This window comes from Hyla sarda, unplaced genomic scaffold (genome assembly GCF_029499605.1).
Source record: "Hyla sarda isolate aHylSar1 unplaced genomic scaffold, aHylSar1.hap1 scaffold_603, whole genome shotgun sequence".
Classification (NCBI taxonomy): Eukaryota; Metazoa; Chordata; class Amphibia; order Anura; family Hylidae; genus Hyla; species Hyla sarda.
This window is the reverse complement of record NW_026610618.1, coordinates 161,431-188,417: the sequence shown is the minus strand read 5'-3', so window position 1 is coordinate 188,417 and position 26,987 is coordinate 161,431. Positions and strand designations below refer to the sequence as shown.

The 26,987-nt window shown below is 44.8% G+C and overlaps 7 non-coding genes and 3 pseudogenes across 7 annotated transcripts; all 10 read right to left on the bottom strand.

The window, feature by feature from the left end:
* Window positions 1-1,209: 1,209 nt before the first annotated feature.
* On the bottom strand, window positions 1,210-1,400 carry LOC130340813 (U2 spliceosomal RNA). Its single transcript, XR_008880862.1, has one exon. It is a non-coding gene; the product is annotated as a U2 spliceosomal RNA (small nuclear RNA).
* Window positions 1,401-3,490: 2,090 nt separating this feature from the next.
* LOC130340834 (U2 spliceosomal RNA) lies at window positions 3,491-3,696 on the bottom strand (annotated as a pseudogene).
* A 7,194-nt stretch (window positions 3,697-10,890) lies between these two features.
* Window positions 10,891-11,081, bottom strand: LOC130340796 (U2 spliceosomal RNA). Its single transcript, XR_008880847.1, has one exon. It is a non-coding gene; the product is annotated as a U2 spliceosomal RNA (small nuclear RNA).
* Window positions 11,082-13,164: 2,083 nt separating this feature from the next.
* LOC130340812 (U2 spliceosomal RNA) lies at window positions 13,165-13,355 on the bottom strand. The gene has a single exon (XR_008880861.1). It is a non-coding gene; the product is annotated as a U2 spliceosomal RNA (small nuclear RNA).
* Window positions 13,356-15,445: 2,090 nt separating this feature from the next.
* On the bottom strand, window positions 15,446-15,636 carry LOC130340811 (U2 spliceosomal RNA). The gene has a single exon (XR_008880860.1). It is a non-coding gene; the product is annotated as a U2 spliceosomal RNA (small nuclear RNA).
* Window positions 15,637-17,728: 2,092 nt separating this feature from the next.
* On the bottom strand, window positions 17,729-17,919 carry LOC130340810 (U2 spliceosomal RNA). Its single transcript, XR_008880859.1, has one exon. It is a non-coding gene; the product is annotated as a U2 spliceosomal RNA (small nuclear RNA).
* A 2,101-nt stretch (window positions 17,920-20,020) lies between these two features.
* LOC130340832 (U2 spliceosomal RNA) lies at window positions 20,021-20,200 on the bottom strand (annotated as a pseudogene).
* Window positions 20,201-20,893: 693 nt separating this feature from the next.
* LOC130340842 (U2 spliceosomal RNA) lies at window positions 20,894-21,053 on the bottom strand (annotated as a pseudogene).
* A 2,088-nt stretch (window positions 21,054-23,141) lies between these two features.
* Window positions 23,142-23,332, bottom strand: LOC130340829 (U2 spliceosomal RNA). Its single transcript, XR_008880876.1, has one exon. It is a non-coding gene; the product is annotated as a U2 spliceosomal RNA (small nuclear RNA).
* Window positions 23,333-25,418: 2,086 nt separating this feature from the next.
* LOC130340809 (U2 spliceosomal RNA) lies at window positions 25,419-25,609 on the bottom strand. The gene has a single exon (XR_008880858.1). It is a non-coding gene; the product is annotated as a U2 spliceosomal RNA (small nuclear RNA).
* Between the last annotated feature and the right edge of the window lie 1,378 nt (window positions 25,610-26,987).

The window sequence follows — 26,987 nt, the reverse complement described above, 5'->3', positions numbered from 1 at the left end:
TATATATATATATATATATATATATATATATATATATATATTTCTCCGCCGAAATCACTTTTAAACCCATTTCCACCTTTTTTTCCCTTCTCTTCCTCTTACTTTTTTTTCACGTTTTTTTACGTTTTTCTCCTTTTCGCCTCTTTTCTGGGCGTATTATTCTTCTTTTTCTTCTTTTTTTTCGTCTAATGCATACCCCATCAGTGCAGCAATGCTTATTCAATACCGCCAGCAGATGGAGACACTGGGGGATAATTTTCTAAGGATTTATACTGATTTTTCCTGTCTGAATTTGTCGCACAGAAAGTTGCAGGCCAAATATGTGTGACATTTCTGCGACTTTAGCTTCTAGAGCATTTTTACAACATTATACATAGGTGCTGAATACATAAAAAGCGACTGTTCAGCGACAGACAAGTCGCATCGGCTGAAAGTAGGCCAGAATGTCAGTCCATGTTGGAGCAGGTTTAGATACAGTCTAAAGCATAGATCTCAAAGTCTGTGCACAGAATTTAGCAAGGGCCTCGCACCTTCTGATGCATCAGGTAGGTGCACAATAGCATAGCCTAACCCTCTGTACTTTGGTCTATATTGATGCGGGACATAGACAGCCAGCTGATGACCAATCCATTAGTGGAATGGATGGCTGGAAGCATTTGTCTTTGCCTTTGCAATACCACAGAAGCAATGCATGGTCAATGTACAGCAATGACACACCTGTGTGAACAGCCAGGAGACCCCCCCCCCCCCCCCCCATGTTATGTTACATAGTTACATAGTTAGTACGGTCGAAAAAAGACATATGTCCATCAAGTTCAACCAGGGAATTAAGGGGTAGGGGTGTGGCGCGATATTGGGGAAGGGATGAGATTTTATATTTCTTCATAAGCATTAATCTTATTTTGTCAATTAGGAACATTCAGCACCCACCCGCTATCAAGGCAGCTGCCTATCATGTCATGCCCTACCTGCACAGGTGTGCTGGCTACTCAAATGATCCAATTAAGGAGGCCATTTAGTCAGCAGCAGCAGAAGTCCTGTGCCTGGACGCTCCAACAGCGGCCAGACACAAGCAGAAGCAGAAGCAGCAGCAGCACCACCTTTTGTTTTTTGGCTGCAGCAGCAGCAAGGCCCACAGGGCTGGCTAGCTGGCTAGCCAGCAAGCAGGTTGCAATGAAAGTAGGAATCTTTCTTTTTAACCCTGTAAGGGGGTGGTGCACTGTACCCGAAGATACTGCCATATCGGGTCAATGCATAGGGCGACGGAAGCAAGCTTCGAAATCGGCCCCCGTTCTCAAAAATCCATTTAATATATGGTCCCCAGATAGGGGACGTATCAGATATTAAACTGATAAGAACAGATACTACACTTGATCTTAGCCAAAAGGCCGAGAAGCGATAACCGTGAAAGGGGCGGGCCCAACAAGGTCCCCTTCATGGGCACTATCACTGCTTGCTGTCAGGGAGGCTGCCAGACAATTTTCCATGCACACTCTGGGCTGGGGGGCAGTCAACCACCAGTACACACAGCAGAACCTAAACCCATACCATTATTGCTAAGCAGCAAGACAGGGGCCCATTGCACTCCCACGGGGCCTTTTTAAATGCAATCCATAACCCGGATTTGCCAGGAACCCTTCTTACTCCTCCTACTTGCATGTGACACTGGGCTTAGGATCTGCATAGGAAACACACACACAAGCACACACCTACCTTTGTTGCCTGCAGATGCCTCCTTGGCTGTCCCCAAACGGTATCAAACCAACACCCACGGGAAGCTGTAAGCATAGAGGACATGCCTGCACCCCATTGGACTTACCTGTGTGGGTTAAATCCGGGTTATTTGACAACCTATGGCGGTGATGGTTCTGCTCAGGCAGAGCAGTGCTGATGCTCCTCATAAAGCTGTCGCTGCTGTGAAGGTTCTAGGTGACATCACAAATCCCTATGGTTACATACACAACAAAGCTGGGTTGTTGTTGTTTACACTCTGCAAGGCCTGTGGAAGTGAGTGACATCATAGCACTGTAGTTCTGAGGGTTCTAGATGGATGCAACAATCTCCTGTTGCTTCTATGAAGGCCATAATAGACGACATCACCAAACAGCTCCATAGTCACATACACAGCAAAGGAGAGATGTTGTTTACACCTAGTGATGTCAGTGGTATTGAGTGACATCACAGCACAGTGCTAAGGCTCCTGGGCCTGGACACAGCAGCGGCTGCAATATCTCAACGGAGAATACGTTTATATATATGTGTGTGTGTGCGCGTATATATATATATATATATATATATATATATATATTTCTCCGCCGAAATCACTTTTAAACCCATTTCCACCTTTTTTTCCCTTCTCTTCCTCTTACTTTTTTTTCACGTTTTTTTACGTTTTTCTCCTTTTCGCCTCTTTTCTGGGCGTATTATTCTTCTTTTTCTTCTTTTTTTTCGTCTAATGCATACCCCATCAGTGCAGCAATGCTTATTCAATACCGCCAGCAGATGGAGACACTGGGGGATAATTTTCTAAGGATTTATACTGATTTTTCCTGTCTGAATTTGTCGCACAGAAAGTTGCAGGCCAAATATGTGTGACATTTCTGCGACTTTAGCTTCTAGAGCATTTTTACAACATTATACATAGGTGCTGAATACATAAAAAGCGACTGTTCAGCGACAGACAAGTCGCATCGGCTGAAAGTAGGCCAGAATGTCAGTCCATGTTGGAGCAGGTTTAGATACAGTCTAAAGCATAGATCTCAAAGTCTGTGCACAGAATTTAGCAAGGGCCTCGCACCTTCTGATGCATCAGGTAGGTGCACAATAGCATAGCCTAACCCTCTGTACTTTGGTCTATATTGATGCGGGACATAGACAGCCAGCTGATGACCAATCCATTAGTGCAATGGATGGCTGGAAGCATTTGTCTTTGCCTTTGCAATACCACAGAAGCAATGCATGGTCAATGTACAGCAATGACACACCTGTGTGAACAGCCAGGAGACCCCCCCCCCCCCCCCCATGTTATGTTACATAGTTACATAGTTAGTACGGTCGAAAAAAGACATATGTCCATCAAGTTCAACCAGGGAATTAAGGGGTAGGGGTGTGGCGCGATATTGGGGAAGGGATGAGATTTTATATTTCTTCATAAGCATTAATCTTATTTTGTCAATTAGGAACATTCAGCACCCACCCGCTATCAAGGCAGCTGCCTATCATGTCATGCCCTACCTGCACAGGTGTGCTGGCTACTCAAATGATCCAATTAAGGAGGCCATTTAGTCAGCAGCAGCAGAAGTCCTGTGCCTGGACGCTCCAACAGCGGCCAGACACAAGCAGAAGCAGAAGCAGCAGCAGCACCACCTTTTGTTTTTTGGCTGCAGCAGCAGCAGCAGCAGCAGCAGCAAGGCCCACAGGGCTGGCTAGCTGGCTAGCCAGCAAGCAGGTTGCAATGAAAGTAGGAATCTTTCTTTTTAACCCTGTAAGGGGGTGGTGCACTGTACCCGAAGATACTGCCATATCGGGTCAATGCATAGGGCGACGGAAGCAAGCTTCGAAATCGGCCCCCGTTCTCAAAAATCCATTTAATATATGGTCCCCAGATAGGGGACGTATCAGATATTAAACTGATAAGAACAGATTTTTTTTTTTTTTTTTTTTTTTTCCTCAGTTACAGACTATTGTTCAAGCGATCATCAGGTCACCTACCAAAACTCATCACTTCTAAACAAAGTCTGAAAAAACATCATGCGGAAAAATATCTCAATAAGAAAACTATAAGAGAAGCACAAATTCAAAACCTTGATCAGGATACTTACAACTTTCTCCATTCCTTGTATCTCCAAATCTTTTCATCCTCTTCCTCTCCCATTCTCTTCTTGTCAAATAGAAAAATAATAAACAACCTTCCAAAAAAAAGTCTCTTCAACTCCCTTGGAGAAATACACACATTTTTAAAAACAAGCAGGTTTCTAGAATCCCATAAAACTTCTTTAAAAACAGAAAATACAATCCAGCTTTCACGTGTGTCCTCTCTCCTGCTAAAATCCTGACCAATAAAAATCTTCTCAAAATTAAAATCAACATATCCCGTGATTGCAGAAAAAAACCTCTGTAGAAGCATAAAAAATTCTCTTGCATAAAAACAGTTCCAAAATAAGTGCACTGTATCCTCCCTGCCTCCACAACCCTCTCTTGGACATTTCTCGCTCACTCTTATTCCTCGTCCATTCAGGAAAGCTCTGGTTGGGAGGCAGCCATGAAAAGTCATCCAGTTTACATCTCTCTGTCTATTGGATAATCCTCTAACATTAAAAAAATTCCAGATCTTCATAGACTGAGCAGTAGTGCAGAATGGTACTTCATATAATCTCTCATTTTTTCTTATTTCATTTTCAATTTTCTTTTTCTCAGGTTTTCCCAGGGAACTCAAACCAAATTGATCACTGAAAGACCCGAGAACCACATAGAAGGTAGGTATAACTTGCGCTATTGGTCTCCTCAGATCCTTCTCACACCAGCCCCATTTGGAAAACAACCATCCTGCCAAATACCTGCTCATGTCTGCCACCCAATTATTGCACTGAGACACTTTATAAATTAAAAGAAAGTAATGAGTCTTTAAAAACAGATTAATATCCGGGAAATTATATCCGCCTTTCTTCACGCTCTTCATCACTTCCTCCCTCTTCATCTTTTCCATCTTTGAACCCCAGAAAAAAATAAACAACTTCCTTGTCATCCTTCTGGTCCATAATTTGCCGGGTGGGAAAACCATTGCAGTATATAATAGTAGTGGCAAAATTACTGCCTTTAAAATCAGAACTTTACCTTTAAGGGACAAGTTTCTCAATTTCCAAAAAGATAATTTCTTCTCTATCTTCTCCTCCAACTTCTCATAACTTTTCCCTCCTTTTAGATTTTTTTCAAAAACAACCCCTAACACTTCAATATCTTCCTTCTCATCCACGCCATCCACCACCACTTTTCCTTGCTTTCCAAAATTACTCAATTGGCACTTCCCCCAATTGACTTTCATACCAGCAATACAACAAAAAATCTTTACATGCAAATTCACTCTATTAAGATCAGCTTGGGAAGTGCAAGTAAAAACCACATCATCCATGTAACTTAAAACCTTCAAATTCCTTCCATTACTTCCCGGGATAAAAACACCACTCACACATTTGTCCTTCTGTACATTTTTGAGCAAGGCCTCAATGACACAAATGAATAAAATTGGGGAGAGTGGGCATCCCTGTCGTACTCCTGATAAAATATTAAAACCCGGCCCCACATGTCCATTGACTAAAATCTGACTTGTTGCCCCATAATAAAAACTTTTAATCACAAACAGTAGCTTCTCAGGAATACCCATATGCTTTAAAACCATAAACATAAAATCATGAGCAACTCTGTCATAAGCTTTTTCAAAATCAATGGATTCCACAAAAAGTGCATTCTTATTAAAATTACTATAATAAATAGAGTCTCTTAAAACTAATAAATTATCAGTTATTCTCCTATTTGGCACTGCACAAACTTGGTATTCTCCAACAAGGTGCTCAACTATGTCACTCATCCTGTTCGCCACAATCTTTGCAATGATCTTATAATCTGTATTCAATAATGTGATCGGCCTCCAGTTTTTCAAATCTCTTTCATCACCTTTCTTATGTATCAAGGTAATAACTCCTTTCTTCATAGACTCCGCTAAAATACCTGAGTTAAAAACATATTGCACCACCCGTGTAAAATCTTGCTTTAAAATATGCCAAAAAACTGAATAAAACTCAAAGGGGAGGCCATCACAGCCCGGTGTCTTCCCTTTCGCTGTCTTGTCCAGAGCCTGCTTGATCTCCCCTTCACAAACTTCCTCAATTAAAAATGCACTTTTTCCTTCAGGGACATTATTCTCTAAAATATTACAATAATCATTCATCTCCGTCTCACTGGCTCTGCTCTTATTACTAAAAAGTGTTTCATAAAATCTGCCAATCTCCTTCACCATCTCATCACCAACAACTTCCCCTGTAGGAGTTAAAACAGACTTAAAAACACCCCTAGCATTAAAACATTTTTTAAAGAAATATCTTGTACATTGTTCATTTTCCTCCAAATGTTGAACTTTGGATTTAAAAACAATATTTCTACCTCTTTCCAACAACCTGTTCTTCATCTCAATTTTCACCTTCTCAATTTCCTCCTCCACCTCCACACCAACATGTTTAAACTTAAAGAGAGTTTCTAAACGTGAGATAAGCCTTTCATAACCCCTCCTCTTTTCTTGTGCCCTCCTTATGCAAATGAACTTAAAATACTTAGCAAACTCACTTTTTGCCCAATCCCACCAAGCTAAAACATTACTAAAAACAGATTGTTTAGAAGTACAAGATAAAAAAAAATCTTTAAAACCGGCCAGTACTTCTTCATCTTCTAATAGACTTACATTTAATTTCCAGAGCCCTCTACCAAAATGAAAGGACTCTGCAATACTTATTTCTGCCGACACCATCTTATGATCTGAGAAAGTTGACATCATTTGATTGCACCGGACCACCTTAATCCCCTCAGAGACAAGAATGTAATCAATCCGGGATTTACAGCGGCCACTATCTGATATATAGGTGTATCTTTCATCAGTGCTAACCATCAGTCCCACATCAGAATAATGTAAGTCTTGTATAATTTGGTTTAAAACATTTGAAGTAATATCAGTTCTAACCTTAGCAGAGCTCTCACGATCATTGACGGATCTAATGCAGTTAAAATCACCAACAATAATAGTACCATCACGACCAGGAATAAAAAGTTTAAGAGACTCTAAAAATAACACACGTGCCTGTTTTTCTGCTGGCGCATATACATTAAAAACTCTCATTCTCTGGCCTAAAAACTCAAAATTTAAAACCATACAACGACCTGGTACTAAAACTTGGCAATTTAAAACTTTAATGTCCCTGTTACACAATAAAATCCCCACACCTTCATTTTTATTCTCTGTGCATGTAGACCAAAAAGACTGCCCTCTCTTCCATTCATCTACATAAGGTGCAGACTTAATTGCACACTCCTGTAAACAAAATATATCTCCCTTCACATTCTCCAAAAAATCAAAAACTGCTGCTCTTCTGATGGTTGTTCCTATACTCCGAACATTAAGAGTAGCCACAACCAATGCCATTAAAAAGGAAAGAAGGCAATCCCTTTTCTTAACATCCATTTTAACTAGAAGTTAGTATTCTGACCTTCAACCTTCCTTAGCAGCATCCCATAGCAATCAGGCGACCCCACTTGAGAGTCCCTGTCCATCATTTTCTCACCTCCATACACAGGATCCGTCTGATCCCCTGACCAACTCCCTTTCTTACACCTTTTACTTTTACCTTGAAAGCCTCCATTTGCATCTTCATCTTCATCTTCCCCCTCCTCCTCCTCCTTCTCCTCCTCTTCAGATGTTACATTCTCCTCCCCACTAATCACCCTCTGCCCAGGTGTTAGGGATCTCTCACTCTCATTCTCCTGAAACTCCATCCCCTCCTCCTCCCCCACCACTGGGTTTGGGCATTCAAAATCCTCAATTGTTTCTTCACATGGGGGAACCTCCCTACACACAGTCTCCACACTCTCCACCACTTTCTCTTTTTTCCCTTTACGTGCTTTCTTCTTACTGACCTCAGTAAACTCTTCACCAACACCAGTCTCCTCACAATGCACACCAGTGGAGTCACCCTCCTCCCCTTTTCCAGATTTTTCCTGAGTATTCATGTGCTGCACTGTCACACCTGCTGCACTCCCTTTTACAGAGTTCTCGTCAATCACCTGAGTCACCTCAGCATTCACACCAAAAACACGTGGAAATGGCCTTTCTCCTCTTTCCTCTCTTCTATTTCCTGCTGCGTCAGCATAGCTCATTTTCTTTCTATACCATAAACTGCATCCTCTAGCCAAATGCTCCTCACTACCACAGATATCACACGTTTTCTTCTCAGTACATTCACCCGAGTTGTGACCTGATTTCCCACAATTCCTACAGCATACTCCTTGCTCAGGGCAAGACTCCTGTACATGTCCATAAGCGTGACAACGTCTACAGTACTGCAACTGTCCTTCATAAAAACAAAAACCTCTTTCTCCTCCAATAGAAAATACCTGTGGTATACTCTTCCTTCCCTCTTCCATTCCTTCGTCCTTTTTAAATTTTACAACAAATTTCCTTTTACAATTAAAGTACCCATGTCTGTTCTTGAGTCTTCCAAGAAATTTAACTTCATCACAATATCGGTACAAAAAATTGGTCACCATCTCATCCGAAACCTTCGGGTTGTACATATGGACTATAACAACCTTAGACATATTCATGAATAATGGCTCCACTTTCACCTTACTCATTATAGCTGGCTCATTCCTCCTCTTCATCACTTCTAAGTCCATGTAGACCCTCTGGCAAACCTCAGAATCATAAAAGGTTATATCGTAAATCCCTTGCCTAGGGAAGTCTTGCATAGCGATTACATGCCATACCTGAAGGTACTGGAGCTTGCGAAGAATCTCCAGCACAACTTGATCCAATCCAATCGTCCCCCGGTGTTCGCCAGGAACGTAAATCCGCACCGTATCCTCGAGTCCTCGAGTCCTCTCTCCGCTCATTTTTGCAGGTTAAGATACCCACTATCGCAACCCAGTAACAATCCAGGGCCCCCCGCAAAAGAGGGCCCCGATCACCACCCCTTCCGACTCCTACCCTGCCCGGTAAACCGCACAGGATCGAAGCCAAAAGGCCGAGAAGCGATAACCGTGAAAGGGGCGGGCCCAACAAGGTGCCCTTCATGGGCACTATCACTGCTTGCTGTCAGGGAGGCTGCCAGACAATTTTCCATGCACACTCTGGGCTGGGGGGCAGTCAACCACCAGTACACACAGCAGAACCTAAACCCATACCATTATTGCTAAGCAGCAAGACAGGGGCCCATTGCACTCCCACGGGGCCTTTTTAAATGCAATCCATAACCCGGATTTGCCAGGAACCCTTCTTACTCCTCCTACTTGCATGTGACACTGGGCTTAGGATCTGCATAGGAAACACACACACAAGCACACACCTACCTTTGTTGCCTGCAGATGCCTCCTTGGCTGTCCCCAAACGGTATCAAACCAACACCCACGGGAAGCTGTAAGCATAGAGGACATGCCTGCACCCCATTGGACTTACCTGTGTGGGTTAAATCCGGGTTATTTGACAACCTATGGCGGTGATGGTTCTGCTCAGGCAGAGCAGTGCTGATGCTCCTCATAAAGCTGTCGCTGCTGTGAAGGTTCTAGGTGACATCACAAATCCCTATGGTTACATACACAACAAAGCTGGGTTGTTGTTGTTTACACTCTGCAAGGCCTGTGGAAGTGAGTGACATCATAGCACTGTAGTTCTGAGGGTTCTAGATGGATGCAACAATCTCCTGTTGCTTCTATGAAGGCCATAATAGACGACATCACCAAACAGCTCCATAGTCACATACACAGCAAAGGAGAGATGTTGTTTACACCTAGTGATGTCAGTGGTATTGAGTGACATCACAGCACAGTGCTAAGGCTCCTGGGCCTGGACACAGCAGCGGCTGCAATATCTCAACGGAGAATACGTTTATATATATGTGTGTGTGTGCGCGTATATATATATATATATATATATATATATATATATATATATATATATATTTCTCCGCCGAAATCACTTTTAAACCCATTTCCACCTTTTTTTCCCTTCTCTTCCTCTTACTTTTTTTTCACGTTTTTTTACGTTTTTCTCCTTTTCGCCTCTTTTCTGGGCGTATTATTCTTCTTTTTCTTCTTTTTTTTCGTCTAATGCATACCCCATCAGTGCAGCAATGCTTATTCAATACCGCCAGCAGATGGAGACACTTGGGGATAATTTTCTAAGGATTTATACTGATTTTTCCTGTCTGAATTTGTCGCACAGAAAGTTGCAGGCCAAATATGTGTGACATTTCTGCGACTTTAGCTTCTAGAGCATTTTTACAACATTATACATAGGTGCTGAATACATAAAAAGCGACTGTTCAGCGACAGACAAGTCGCATCGGCTGAAAGTAGGCCAGAATGTCAGTCCATGTTGGAGCAGGTTTAGATACAGTCTAAAGTATAGATCTCAAAGTCTGTGCACAGAATTTAGCAAGGGCCTCGCACCTTCTGATGCATCAGGTAGGTGCACAATAGCATAGCCTAACCCTCTGTACTTTGGTCTATATTGATGCGGGACATAGACAGCCAGCTGATGACCAATCCATTAGTGCAATGGATGGCTGGAAGCATTTGTCTTTGCCTTTGCAATACCACAGAAGCAATGCATGGTCAATGTACAGCAATGACACACCTGTGTGAACAGCCAGGAGACCCCCCCCCCCCCCATGTTATGTTACATAGTTACATAGTTAGTACGGTCGAAAAAAGACATATGTCCATCAAGTTCAACCAGGGAATTAAGGGGTAGGGGTGTGGCGCGATATTGGGGAAGGGATGAGATTTTATATTTCTTCATAAGCATTAATCTTATTTTGTCAATTAGGAACATTCAGCACCCACCCGCTATCAAGGCAGCTGCCTATCATGTCATGCCCTACCTGCACAGGTGTGCTGGCTACTCAAATGATCCAATTAAGGAGGCCATTTAGTCAGCAGCAGCAGAAGTCCTGTGCCTGGACGCTCCAACAGCGGCCAGACACAAGCAGAAGCAGAAGCAGCAGAAGCAGCAGCAGCACCACCTTTTGTTTTTTGGCTGCAGCAGCAGCAAGGCCCACAGGGCTGGCTAGCTGGCTAGCCAGCAAGCAGGTAGCAATGAAAGTAGGAATCTTTCTTTTTAACCCTGTAAGGGGGTGGTGCACTGTACCCGAAGATACTGCCATATCGGGTCAATGCATAGGGCGACGGAAGCAAGCTTCGGAATCCGCCCCCGTTCTCAAAAATCCATTTAATATATGGTCCCCAGATAGGGGACGTATCAGATATTAAACTGATAAGAACAGATACTACACTTGATCTTAGCCAAAAGGCCGAGAAGCGATAACCGTGAAAGGGGCGGGCCCAACAAGGTGCCCTTCATGGGCACTATCACTGCTTGCTGTCAGGGAGGCTGCCAGACAATTTTCCATGCACACTCTGGGCTGGGGGGCAGTCAACCACCAGTACACACAGCAGAACCTAAACCCATACCATTATTGCTAAGCAGCAAGACAGGGGCCCATTGCACTCCCACGGGGCCTTTTTAAATGCAATCCATAACCCGGATTTGCCAGGAACCCTTCTTACTCCTCCTACTTGCATGTGACACTGGGCTTAGGATCTGCATAGGAAACACACACACAAGCACACACCTACCTTTGTTGCCTGCAGATGCCTCCTTGGCTGTCCCCAAACGGTATCAAACCAACACCCACGGGAAGCTGTAAGCATAGAGGACATGCCTGCACCCCATTGGACTTACCTGTGTGGGTTAAATCCGGGTTATTTGACAACCTATGGCGGTGATGGTTCTGCTCAGGCAGAGCAGTGCTGATGCTCCTCATAAAGCTGTCGCTGCTGTGAAGGTTCTAGGTGACATCACAAATCCCTATGGTTACATACACAACAAAGCTGGGTTGTTGTTGTTTACACTCTGCAAGGCCTGTGGAAGTGAGTGACATCATAGCACTGTAGTTCTGAGGGTTCTAGGTGGATGCAACAATCTCCTGTTGCTTCTATGAAGGCCATAATAGACGACATCACCAAACAGCTCCATAGTCACATACACAGCAAAGGAGAGATGTTGTTTACACCTAGTGATGTCAGTGGTATTGAGTGACATCACAGCACAGTGCTAAGGCTCCTGGGCCTGGACACAGCAGCGGCTGCAATATCTCAACGGAGAATACGTTTATATATATGTGTGTGTGTGCGCGTATATATATATATATATATATATATATATATATATATTTCTCCGCCGAAATCACTTTTAAACCCATTTCCACCTTTTTTTCCCTTCTCTTCCTCTTACTTTTTTTTCACGTTTTTTTACGTTTTTCTCATTTTCGCCTCTTTTCTGGGCGTATTATTCTTCTTTTTCTTCTTTTTTTTCGTCTAATGCATACCCCATCAGTGCAGCAATGCTTATTCAATACCGCCAGCAGATGGAGACACTGGGGGATAATTTTCTAAGGATTTATACTGATTTTTCCTGTCTGAATTTGTCGCACAGAAAGTTGCAGGCCAAATATGTGTGACATTTCTGCGACTTTAGCTTCTAGAGCATTTTTACAACATTATACATAGGTGCTGAATACATAAAAAGCGACTGTTCAGCGACAGACAAGTCGCATCGGCTGAAAGTAGGCCAGAATGTCAGTCCATGTTGGAGCAGGTTTAGATACAGTCTAAAGTATAGATCTCAAAGTCTGTGCACAGAATTTAGCAAGGGCCTCGCACCTTCTGATGCATCAGGTAGGTGCACAATAGCATAGCCTAACCCTCTGTACTTTGGTCTATATTGATGCGGGACATAGACAGCCAGCTGATGACCAATCCATTAGTGCAATGGATGGCTGGAAGCATTTGTCTTTGCCTTTGCAATACCACAGAAGCAATGCATGGTCAATGTACAGCAATGACACACCTGTGTGAACAGCCAGGAGACCCCCCCCCCCCCCATGTTATGTTACATAGTTACATAGTTAGTACGGTCGAAAAAAGACATATGTCCATCAAGTTCAACCAGGGAATTAAGGGGTAGGGGTGTGGCGCGATATTGGGGAAGGGATGAGATTTTATATTTCTTCATAAGCATTAATCTTATTTTGTCAATTAGGAACATTCAGCACCCACCCGCTATCAAGGCAGCTGCCTATCATGTCATGCCCTACCTGCACAGGTGTGCTGGCTACTCAAATGATCCAATTAAGGAGGCCATTTAGTCAGCAGCAGCAGAAGTCCTGTGCCTGGACGCTCCAACAGCGGCCAGACACAAGCAGAAGCAGAAGCAGCAGAAGCAGCAGCAGCACCACCTTTTGTTTTTTGGCTGCAGCAGCAGCAAGGCCCACAGGGCTGGCTAGCTGGCTAGCCAGCAAGCAGGTAGCAATGAAAGTAGGAATCTTTCTTTTTAACCCTGTAAGGGGGTGGTGCACTGTACCCGAAGATACTGCCATATCGGGTCAATGCATAGGGCGACGGAAGCAAGCTTCGAAATCGGCCCCCGTTCTCAAAAATCCATTTAATATATGGTCCCCAGATAGGGGACGTATCAGATATTAAACTGATAAGAACAGATACTACACTTGATCTTAGCCAAAAGGCCGAGAAGCGATAACCGTGAAAGGGGCGGGCCCAACAAGGTGCCCTTCATGGGCACTATCACTGCTTGCTGTCAGGGAGGCTGCCAGACAATTTTCCATGCACACTCTGGGCTGGGGGGCAGTCAACCACCAGTACACACAGCAGAACCTAAACCCATACCATTATTGCTAAGCAGCAAGACAGGGGCCCATTGCACTCCCACGGGGCCTTTTTAAATGCAATCCATAACCCGGATTTGCCAGGAACCCTTCTTACTCCTCCTACTTGCATGTGACACTGGGCTTAGGATCTGCATAGGAAACACACACACAAGCACACACCTACCTTTGTTGCCTGCAGATGCCTCCTTGGCTGTCCCCAAACGGTATCAAACCAACACCCACGGGAAGCTGTAAGCATAGAGGACATGCCTGCACCCCATTGGACTTACCTGTGTGGGTTAAATCCGGGTTATTTGACAACCTATGGCGGTGATGGTTCTGCTCAGGCAGAGCAGTGCTGATGCTCCTCATAAAGCTGTCGCTGCTGTGAAGGTTCTAGGTGACATCACAAATCCCTATGGTTACATACACAACAAAGCTGGGTTGTTGTTGTTTACACTCTGCAAGGCCTGTGGAAGTGAGTGACATCATAGCACTGTAGTTCTGAGGGTTCTAGATGGATGCAACAATCTCCTGTTGCTTCTATGAAGGCCATAATAGACGACACCACCAAACAGCTCCATAGTCACATACACAGCAAAGGAGAGATGTTGTTTACACCTAGTGATGTCAGTGGTATTGAGTGACATCACAGCACAGTGCTAAGGCTCCTGGGCCTGGACACAGCAGCGGCTGCAATATCTCAACGGAGAATACGTTTATATATATGTGTGTGTGTGCGCGTATATATATATATATATATATATATATATATATATATATATTTCTCCGCCGAAATCACTTTTAAACCCATTTCCACCTTTTTTTCCCTTCTCTTCCTCTTACTTTTTTTTCACGTTTTTTTTACGTTTTTCTCCTTTTCGCCTCTTTTCTGGGCGTATTATTCTTCTTTTTCTTCTTTTTTTTCGTCTAATGCATACCCCATCAGTGCAGCAATGCTTATTCAATACCGCCAGCAGATGGAGACACTGGGGGATAATTTTCTAAGGATTTATACTGATTTTTCCTGTCTGAATTTGTCGCACAGAAAGTTGCAGGCCAAATATGTGTGACATTTCTGCGACTTTAGCTTCTAGAGCATTTTTACAACATTATACATAGGTGCTGAATACATAAAAAGCGACTGTTCAGCGACAGACAAGTCGCATCGGCTGAAAGTAGGCCAGAATGTCAGTCCATGTTGGAGCAGGTTTAGATACAGTCTAAAGTATAGATCTCAAAGTCTGTGCACAGAATTTAGCAAGGGCCTCGCACCTTCTGATGCATCAGGTAGGTGCACAATAGCATAGCCTAACCCTCTGTACTTTGGTCTATATTGATGCGGGACATAGACAGCCAGCTGATGACCAATCCATTAGTGCAATGGATGGCTGGAAGCATTTGTCTTTGCCTTTGCAATACCACAGAAGCAATGCATGGTCAATGTACAGCAATGACACACCTGTGTGAACAGCCAGGAGACCCCCCCCCCCCCCCCATGTTATGTTACATAGTTACATAGTTAGTACGGTCGAAAAAAGACATATGTCCATCAAGTTCAACCAGGGAATTAAGGGGTAGGGGTGTGGCGCGATATTGGGGAAGGGATGAGATTTTATATTTCTTCATAAGCATTAATCTTATTTTGTCAATTAGGAACATTCAGCACCCACCCGCTATCAAGGCAGCTGCCTATCATGTCATGCCCTACCTGCACAGGTGTGCTGGCTACTCAAATGATCCAATTAAGGAGGCCATTTAGTCAGCAGCAGCAGAAGTCCTGTGCCTGGACGCTCCAACAGCGGCCAGACACAAGCAGAAGCAGAAGCAGCAGAAGCAGCAGCAGCACCACCTTTTGTTTTTTGGCTGCAGCAGCAGCAAGGCCCACAGGGCTGGCTAGCTGGCTAGCCAGCAAGCAGGTAGCAATGAAAGTAGGAATCTTTCTTTTTAACCCTGTAAGGGGGTGGTGCACTGTACCCGAAGATACTGCCATATCGGGTCAATGCATAGGGCGACGGAAGCAAGCTTCGAAATCGGCCCCCGTTCTCAAAAATCCATTTAATATATGGTCCCCAGATAGGGGACGTATCAGATATTAAACTGATAAGAACAGATACTACACTTGATCTTAGCCAAAAGGCCGAGAAGCGATAACCGTGAAAGGGGCGGGCCCAACAAGGTGCCCTTCATGGGCACTATCACTGCTTGCTGTCAGGGAGGCTGCCAGACAATTTTCCATGCACACTCTGGGCTGGGGGGCAGTCAACCACCAGTACACACAGCAGAACCTAAACCCATACCATTATTGCTAAGCAGCAAGACAGGGGCCCATTGCACTCCCACGGGGCCTTTTTAAATGCAATCCATAACCCGGATTTGCCAGGAACCCTTCTTACTCCTCCTACTTGCATGTGACACTGGGCTTAGGATCTGCATAGGAAACACACACACAAGCACACACCTACCTTTGTTGCCTGCAGATGCCTCCTTGGCTGTCCCCAAACGGTATCAAACCAACACCCACGGGAAGCTGTAAGCATAGAGGACATGCCTGCACCCCATTGGACTTACCTGTGTGGGTTAAATCCGGGTTATTTGACAACCTATGGCGGTGATGGTTCTGCTCAGGCAGAGCAGTGCTGATGCTCCTCATAAAGCTGTCGCTGCTGTGAAGGTTCTAGGTGACATCACAAATCCCTATGGTTACATACACAACAAAGCTGGGTTGTTGTTGTTTACACTCTGCAAGGCCTGTGGAAGTGAGTGACATCATAGCACTGTAGTTCTGAGGGTTCTAGATGGATGCAACAATCTCCTGTTGCTTCTATGAAGGCCATAATAGACGACATCACCAAACAGCTCCATAGTCACATACACAGCAAAGGAGAGATGTTGTTTACACCTAGTGATGTCAGTGGTATTGAGTGACATCACAGCACAGTGCTAAGGCTCCTGGGCCTGGACACAGCAGCGGCTGCAATATCTCAACGGAGAATACGTTTATATATATGTGTGTGTGTGCGCGTATATATATATATATATATATATATATATATATATATATATATATTTCTCCGCCGAAATCACTTTTAAACCCATTTCCACCTTTTTTTCCCTTCTCTTCCTCTTACTTTTTTTTCACGTTTTTTTACGTTTTTCTCCTTTTCGCCTCTTTTCTGGGCGTATTATTCTTCTTTTTCTTCTTTTTTTTCGTCTAATGCATACCCCATCAGTGCAGCAATGCTTATTCAATACCGCCAGCAGATGGAGACACTGGGGGATAATTTTCTAAGGATTTATACTGATTTTTCCTGTCTGAATTTGTCGCACAGAAAGTTGCAGGCCAAATATGTGTGACATTTCTGCGACTTTAGCTTCTAGAGCATTTTTACAACATTATACATAGGTGCTGAATACATAAAAAGCGACTGTTCAGCGACAGACAAGTCGCATCGGCTGAAAGTAGGCCAGAATGTCAGTCCATGTTGGAGCAGGTTTAGATACAGTCTAAAGTATAGATCTCAAAGTCTGTGCACAGAATTTAGCAAGGGCCTCGCACCTTCTGATGCATCAGGTAGGTGCACAATAGCATAGCCTAACCCTCTGTACTTTGGTCTATATTGATGCGGGACATAGACAGCCAGCTGATGACCAATCCATTAGTGCAATGGATGGCTGGAAGCATTTGTCTTTGCCTTTGCAATACCACAGAAGCAATGCATGGTCAATGTACAGCAATGACACACCTGTGTGAACAGCCAGGAGACCCCCCCCCCCCCCCATGTTATGTTACATAGTTACATAGTTAGTACGGTCGAAAAAAGACATATGTCCATCAAGTTCAACCAGGGAATTAAGGGGTAGGGGTGTGGCGCGATATTGGGGAAGGGATGAGATTTTATATTTCTTCATAAGCATTAATCTTATTTTGTCAATTAGGAACATTCAGCACCCACCCGCTATCAAGGCAGCTGCCTATCATGTCATGCCCTACCTGCACAGGTGTGCTGGCTACTCAAATGATCCAATTAAGGAGGCCATTTAGTCAGCAGCAGCAGAAGTCCTGTGCCTGGACGCTCCAACAGCGGCCAGACACAAGCAGAAGCAGAAGCAGCAGAAGCAGCAGCAGCACCACCTTTTGTTTTTTGGCTGCAGCAGCAGCAAGGCCCACAGGGCTGGCTAGCTGGCTAGCCAGCAAGCAGGTAGCAATGAAAGTAGGAATCTTTCTTTTTAACCCTGTAAGGGGGTGGTGCACTGTACCCGAAGATACTGCCATATCGGGTCAATGCATAGGGCGACGGAAGCAAGCTTCGAAATCGGCCCCCGTTCTCAAAAATCCATTTAATATATGGTCCCCAGATAGGGGACGTATCAGATATTAAACTGATAAGAACAGATACTACACTTGATCTTAGCCAAAAGGCCGAGAAGCGATAACCGTGAAAGGGGCAGGCCCAACAAGGTGCCCTTCATGGGCACTATCACTGCTTGCTGTCAGGGAGGCTGCCAGACAATTTTCCATGCACACTCTGGGCTGGGGGGCAGTCAACCACCAGTACACACAGCAGAACCTAAACCCATACCATTATTGCTAAGCAGCAAGACAGGGGCCCATTGCACTCCCACGGGGCCTTTTTAAATGCAATCCATAACCCGGATTTGCCAGGAACCCTTCTTACTCCTCCTACTTGCATGTGACACTGGGCTTAGGATCTGCATAGGAAACACACACACAAGCACACACCTACCTTTGTTGCCTGCAGATGCCTCCTTGGCTGTCCCCAAACGGTATCAAACCAACACCCACGGGAAGCTGTAAGCATAGAGGACATGCCTGCACCCCATTGGACTTACCTGTGTGGGTTAAATCCGGGTTATTTGACAACCTATGGCGGTGATGGTTCTGCTCAGGCAGAGCAGTGCTGATGCTCCTCATAAAGCTGTCACTGCTGTGAAGGTTCTAGGTGACATCACAAATCCCTATGGTTACATACACAACAAAGCTGGGTTGTTGTTGTTTACACTCTGCAAGGCCTGTGGAAGTGAGTGACATCATAGCACTGTAGTTCTGAGGGTTCTAGATGGATGCAACAATCTCCTGTTGCTTCTATGAAGGCCATAATAGACGACATCACCAAACAGCTCCATAGTCACATACACAGCAAAGGAGAGATGTTGTTTACACCTAGTGATGTCAGTGGTATTGAGTGACATCACAGCACAGTGCTAAGGCTCCTGGGCCTGGACACAGCAGCGGCTGCAATATCTCAACGGAGAATACGTTTATATCTATGTGTGTGTGTGCGCATATATATATATATATATATATATATATATATATATATATATATATATATATATATTTCTCCGCCGAAATCACTTTTAAACCCATTTCCACCTTTTTTTCCCTTCTCTTCCTCTTACTTTTTTTTCACGTTTTTTTACGTTTTTCTCCTTTTCGCCTCTTTTCTGGGCGTATTATTCTTCTTTTTCTTCTTTTTTTTCGTCTAATGCATACCCCATCAGTGCAGCAATGCTTATTCAATACCGCCAGCAGATGGAGACACTGGGGGATAATTTTCTAAGGATTTATACTGATTTTTCCTGTCTGAATTTGTCGCACAGAAAGTTGCAGGCCAAATATGTGTGACATTTCTGCGACTTTAGCTTCTAGAGCATTTTTACAACATTATACATAGGTGCTGAATACATAAAAAGCGACTGTTCAGCGACAGACAAGTCGCATCGGCTGAAAGTAGGCCAGAATGTCAGTCCATGTTGGAGCAGGTTTAGATACAGTCTAAAGTATAGATCTCAAAGTCTGTGCACAGAATTTAGCAAGGGCCTCGCACCTTCTGATGCATCAGGTAGGTGCACAATAGCATAGCCTAACCCTCTGTACTTTGGTCTATATTGATGCGGGACATAGACAGCCAGCTGATGACCAATCCATTAGTGCAATGGATGGCTGGAAGCATTTGTCTTTGCCTTTGCAATACCACAGAAGCAATGCATGGTCAATGTACAGCAATGACACACCTGTGTGAACAGCCAGGAGACCCCCCCCCCCCCCATGTTATGTTACATAGTTACATAGTTAGTACGGTCGAAAAAAGACATATGTCCATCAAGTTCAACCAGGGAATTAAGGGGTAGGGGTGTGGCGCGATATTGGGGAAGGGATGAGATTTTATATTTCTTCATAAGCATTAATCTTATTTTGTCAATTGGGAACATTCAGCACCCACCCGCTATCAAGGCAGCTGCCTATCATGTCATGCCCTACCTGCACAGGTGTGCTGGCTACTCAAATGATCCAATTAAGGAGGCCATTTAGTCAGCAGCAGCAGAAGTCCTGTGCCTGGACGCTCCAACAGCGGCCAGACACAAGCAGAAGCAGAAGCAGCAGAAGCAGCAGCAGCACCACCTTTTGTTTTTTGGCTGCAGCAGCAGCAAGGCCCACAGGGCTGGCTAGCTGGCTAGCCAGCAAGCAGGTAGCAATGAAAGTAGGAATCTTTCTTTTTAACCCTGTAAGGGGGTGGTGCACTGTACCCGAAGATACTGCCATATCGGGTCAATGCATAGGGCGACGGAAGCAAGCTTCGAAATCGGCCCCCGTTCTCAAAAATCCATTTAATATATGGTCCCCAGATAGGGGACGTATCAGATATTAAACTGATAAGAACAGATTTTTTATTTTTTTTTCTAAAGCCGAGGAACGTGCTTTCGATTCACCCAAAGTGCAAGAAAAAGTGCAAACGTGTTACACTAAAAAAACGTGCACAAAGGATGCGGTCTATCGCAAGCCCTTCTCCGATAGGAGAGAGGCCCCCCAACAAACCTTACCCTTCGCCTCCGGACCAAAAGGTACCTGCGAGGTTCCAGGTTCGATGTCCCTTTTCGCCGAAGCTACTAGGGGACCACAAATGCTCCCGGCATCCCCCTTGGCGTTAGCCAAGGTATCTGCCCGCAGAGCCGATTACGGTAGGTACCCTGCCAAAGCAGGAGTACCCGGGGTGTTTGCAGGGAGGTGCGGAACCTAATGGCCACACACACCTCCCCTAGACCGCCAGGAGGGACACCCAGAAGGGCTACCGCATCCTGACCAATCCTGTGAACACACAACACGCAAAAAGTGACACAGTGAGACAAAAAAGAAATAAATAAGTGAATGTGTGCAGATATACTGCCCGGACATCCGGCCGGATCTATAAAAATTTCTCTGATCCTAGCCAGAAGGCCGGGAATCAAGAGGTGAGTGCCACAAGGTGAAGAGATTATGGTGCCCGTGCTTCAACTCAGTGAGTCTATTCTCCCAGTGAGTTTCGGCACCTCGGGGTCACCACTCCCCGAGGCACAAAAGTACCTCGGCTCTAGACCCTCTCAGCCTCATGGCGAGACCCGGAGGGAACAGGTCACATCGGGGCAGCCGTCGAGCTGATTCCTCAGAACCAGCCCCGGAAAGCCCTGGTACACCTGCATCCTCCATGCAGCACCCATCCCCACCAGCATGAAAACTGATAAGAACAGATACTACACTTGATCTTAGCCAAAAGGCCGAGAAGCGATAACCGTGAAAGGGGCGGGCCCAACAAGGTGCCCTTCATGGGCACTATCACTGCTTGCTGTCAGGGAGGCTGCCAGACAATTTTCCATGCACACTCTGGGCTGGGGGGCAGTCAACCACCAGTACACACAGCAGAACCTAAACCCATACCATTATTGCTAAGCAGCAAGACAGGGGCCCATTGCACTCCCACGGGGCCTTTTTAAATGCAATCCATAACCCGGATTTGCCAGGAACCCTTCTTACTCCTCCTACTTGCATGTGACACTGGGCTTAGGATCTGCATAGGAAACACACACACAAGCACACACCTACCTTTGTTGCCTGCAGATGCCTCCTTGGCTGTCCCCAAACGGTATCAAACCAACACCCACGGGAAGCTGTAAGCATAGAGGACATGCCTGCACCCCATTGGACTTACCTGTGTGGGTTAAATCCGGGTTATTTGACAACCTATGGCGGTGATGGTTCTGCTCAGGCAGAGCAGTGCTGATGCTCCTCATAAAGCTGTCGCTGCTGTGAAGGTTCTAGGTGACATCACAAATCCCTATGGTTACATACACAACAAAGCTGGGTTGTTGTTGTTTACACTCTGCAAGGCCTGTGGAAGTGAGTGACATCATAGCACTGTAGTTCTGAGGGTTCTAGATGGATGCAACAATCTCCTGTTGCTTCTATGAAGGCCATAATAGACGACATCACCAAACAGCTCCATAGTCACATACACAGCAAAGGAGAGATGTTGTTTACACCTAGTGATGTCAGTGGTATTGAGTGACATCACAGCACAGTGCTAAGGCTCCTGGGCCTGGACACAGCAGCGGCTGCAATATCTCAACGGAGAATACGTTTATATATATGTGTGTGTGTGCGCCTATATATATATATATATATATATATATATATATATATATATATTTCTCCGCCGAAATCACTTTTAAACCCATTTCCACCTTTTTTTCCCTTCTCTTCCTCTTACTTTTTTTTCACGTTTTTTTACGTTTTTCTCCTTTTCGCCTCTTTTCTGGGCGTATTATTCTTCTTTTTCTTCTTTTTTTTCGTCTAATGCATACCCCATCAGTGCAGCAATGCTTATTCAATACCGCCAGCAGATGGAGACACTGGGGGATAATTTTCTAAGGATTTATACTGATTTTTCCTGTCTGAATTTGTCGCACAGAAAGTTGCAGGCCAAATATGTGTGACATTTCTGCGACTTTAGCTTCTAGAGCATTTTTACAACATTATACATAGGTGCTGAATACATAAAAAGCGACTGTTCAGCGACAGACAAGTCGCATCGGCTGAAAGTAGGCCAGAATGTCAGTCCATGTTGGAGCAGGTTTAGATACAGTCTAAAGTATAGATCTCAAAGTCTGTGCACAGAATTTAGCAAGGGCCTCGCACCTTCTGATGCATCAGGTAGGTGCACAATAGCATAGCCTAACCCTCTGTACTTTGGTCTATATTGATGCGGGACATAGACAGCCAGCTGATGACCAATCCATTAGTGCAATGGATGGCTGGAAGCATTTGTCTTTGCCTTTGCAATACCACAGAAGCAATGCATGGTCAATGTACAGCAATGACACACCTGTGTGAACAGCCAGGAGACCCCCCCCCCCCCATGTTATGTTACATAGTTACATAGTTAGTACGGTCGAAAAAAGACATATGTCCATCAAGTTCAACCAGGGAATTAAGGGGTAGGGGTGTGGCGCGATATTGGGGAAGGGATGAGATTTTATATTTCTTCATAAGCATTAATCTTATTTTGTCAATTAGGAACATTCAGCACCCACCCGCTATCAAGGCAGCTGCCTATCATGTCATGCCCTACCTGCACAGGTGTGCTGGCTACTCAAATGATCCAATTAAGGAGGCCATTTAGTCAGCAGCAGCAGAAGTCCTGTGCCTGGACGCTCCAACAGCGGCCAGACACAAGCAGAAGCAGAAGCAGCAGAAGCAGCAGCAGCACCACCTTTTGTTTTTTGGCTGCAGCAGCAGCAAGGCCCACAGGGCTGGCTAGCTGGCTAGCCAGCAAGCAGGTAGCAATGAAAGTAGGAATCTTTCTTTTTAACCCTGTAAGGGGGTGGTGCACTGTACCCGAAGATACTGCCATATTGGGTCAATGCATAGGGCGACGGAAGCAAGCTTCGAAATCGGCCCCCGTTCTCAAAAATCCATTTAATATATGGTCCCCAGATAGGGGACGTATCAGATATTAAACTGATAAGAACAGATACTACACTTGATCTTAGCCAAAAGGCCGAGAAGCGATAACCGTGAAAGGGGCGGGCCCAACAAGGTGCCCTTCATGGGCACTATCACTGCTTGCTGTCAGGGAGGCTGCCAGACAATTTTCCATGCACACTCTGGGCTGGGGGGCAGTCAACCACCAGTACACACAGCAGAACCTAAACCCATACCATTATTGCTAAGCAGCAAGACAGGGGCCCATTGCACTCCCACGGGGCCTTTTTAAATGCAATCCATAACCCGGATTTGCCAGGAACCCTTCTTACTCCTCCTACTTGCATGTGACACTGGGCTTAGGATCTGCATAGGAAACACACACACAAGCACACACCTACCTTTGTTGCCTGCAGATGCCTCCTTGGCTGTCCCCAAACGGTATCAAACCAACACCCACGGGAAGCTGTAAGCATAGAGGACATGCCTGCACCCCATTGGACTTACCTGTGTGGGTTAAATCCGGGTTATTTGACAACCTATGGCGGTGATGGTTCTGCTCAGGCAGAGCAGTGCTGATGCTCCTCATAAAGCTGTCGCTGCTGTGAAGGTTCTAGGTGACATCACAAATCCCTATGGTTACATACACAACAAAGCTGGGTTGTTGTTGTTTACACTCTGCAAGGCCTGTGGAAGTGAGTGACATCATAGCACTGTAGTTCTGAGGGTTCTAGATGGATGCAACAATCTCCTGTTGCTTCTATGAAGGCCATAATAGACGACATCACCAAACAGCTCCATAGTCACATACACAGCAAAGGAGAGATGTTGTTTACACCTAGTGATGTCAGTGGTATTGAGTGACATCACAGCACAGTGCTAAGGCTCCTGGGCCTGGACACAGCAGCGGCTGCAATATCTCAACGGAGAATACGTTTATATATATGTGTGTGTGTGCGCGTATATATATATATATATATATATATATATATATATATATATATATTTCTCCGCCGAAATCACTTTTAAACCCATTTCCACCTTTTTTTCCCTTCTCTTCCTCTTACTTTTTTTTCACGTTTTTTTACGTTTTTCTCCTTTTCGCCTCTTTTCTGGGCGTATTATTCTTCTTTTTCTTCTTTTTTTTCGTCTAATGCATACCCCATCAGTGCAGCAATGCTTATTCAATACCGCCAGCAGATGGAGACACTGGGGGATAATTTTCTAAGGATTTATACTGATTTTTCCTGTCTGAATTTGTCGCACAGAAAGTTGCAGGCCAAATATGTGTGACATTTCTGCGACTTTAGCTTCTAGAGCATTTTTACAACATTATACATAGGTGCTGAATACATAAAAAGCGACTGTTCAGCGACAGACAAGTCGCATCGGCTGAAAGTAGGCCAGAATGTCAGTCCATGTTGGAGCAGGTTTAGATACAGTCTAAAGTATAGATCTCAAAGTCTGTGCACAGAATTTAGCAAGGGCCTCGCACCTTCTGATGCATCAGGTAGGTGCACAATAGCATAGCCTAACCCTCTGTACTTTGGTCTATATTGATGCGGGACATAGACAGCCAGCTGATGACCAATCCATTAGTGCAATGGATGGCTGGAAGCATTTGTCTTTGCCTTTGCAATACCACAGAAGCAATGCATGGTCAATGTACAGCAATGACACACCTGTGTGAACAGCCAGGAGACCCCCCCCCATGTTATGTTACATAGTTACATAGTTAGTACGGTCGAAAAAAGACATATGTCCATCAAGTTCAACCAGGGAATTAAGGGGTAGGGGTGTGGCGCGATATTGGGGAAGGGATGAGATTTTATATTTCTTCATAAGCATTAATCTTATTTTGTCAATTAGGAACATTCAGCACCCACCCGCTATCAAGGCAGCTGCCTATCATGTCATGCCCTACCTGCACAGGTGTGCTGGCTACTCAAATGATCCAATTAAGGAGGCCATTTAGTCAGCAGCAGCAGAAGTCCTGTGCCTGGACGCTCCAACAGCGGCCAGACACAAGCAGAAGCAGAAGCAGCAGAAGCAGCAGCAGCACCACCTTTTGTTTTTTGGCTGCAGCAGCAGCAAGGCCCACAGGGCTGGCTAGCTGGCTAGCCAGCAAGCAGGTAGCAATGAAAGTAGGAATCTTTCTTTTTAACCCTGTAAGGGGGTGGTGCACTGTACCCGAAGATACTGCCATATCGGGTCAATGCATAGGGCGACGGAAGCAAGCTTCGAAATCGGCCCCCGTTCTCAAAAATCCATTTAATATATGGTCCCCAGATAGGGGACGTATCAGATATTAAACTGATAAGAACAGATACTACACTTGATCTTAGCCAAAAGGCCGAGAAGCGATAACCTTGAAAGGGGCGGGCCCAACAAGGTGCCCTTCATGGGCACTATCACTGCTTGCTGTCAGGGAGGCTGCCAGACAATTTTCCATGCACACTCTGGGCTGGGGGGCAGTCAACCACCAGTACACACAGCAGAACCTAAACCCATACCATTATTGCTAAGCAGCAAGACAGGGGCCCATTGCACTCCCACGGGGCCTTTTTAAATGCAATCCATAACCCGGATTTGCCAGGAACCCTTCTTACTCCTCCTACTTGCATGTGACACTGGGCTTAGGATCTGCATAGGAAACACACACACAAGCACACACCTACCTTTGTTGCCTGCAGATGCCTCCTTGGCTGTCCCCAAACGGTATCAAACCAACACCCACGGGAAGCTGTAAGCATAGAGGACATGCCTGCACCCCATTGGACTTACCTGTGTGGGTTAAATCCGGGTTATTTGACAACCTATGGCGGTGATGGTTCTGCTCAGGCAGAGCAGTGCTGATGCGCTCCTCATAAAGCTGTCGCTGCTGTGAAGGTTCTAGGTGACATCACAAATCCCTATGGTTACATACACAACAAAGCTGGGTTGTTGTTGTTTACACTCTGCAAGGCCTGTGGAAGTGAGTGACATCATAGCACTGTAGTTCTGAGGGTTCTAGATGGATGCAACAATCTCCTGTTGCTTCTATGAAGGCCATAATAGACGACATCACCAAACAGCTCCATAGTCACATACACAGCAAAGGAGAGATGTTGTTTACACCTAGTGATGTCAGTGGTATTGAGTGACATCACAGCACAGTGCTAAGGCTCCTGGGCCTGGACACAGCAGCGGCTGCAATATCTCAACGGAGAATACGTTTATATATATGTGTGTGTGTGCGCGTATATATATATATATATATATATATATATATATATATATATATATATTTCTCCGCCGAAATCACTTTTAAACCCATTTCCACCTTTTTTTCCCTTCTCTTCCTCTTACTTTTTTTTCACGTTTTTTTACGTTTTTCTCCTTTTCGCCTCTTTTCTGGGCGTATTATTCTTCTTTTTCTTCTTTTTTTTCGTCTAATGCATACCCCATCAGTGCAGCAATGCTTATTCAATACCGCCAGCAGATGGAGACACTGGGGGATAATTTTCTAAGGATTTATACTGATTTTTCCTGTCTGAATTTGTCGCACAGAAAGTTGCAGGCCAAATATGTGTGACATTTCTGCGACTTTAGCTTCTAGAGCATTTTTACAACATTATACATAGGTGCTGAATACATAAAAAGCGACTGTTCAGCGACAGACAAGTCGCATCGGCTGAAAGTAGGCCAGAATGTCAGTCCATGTTGGAGCAGGTTTAGATACAGTCTAAAGTATAGATCTCAAA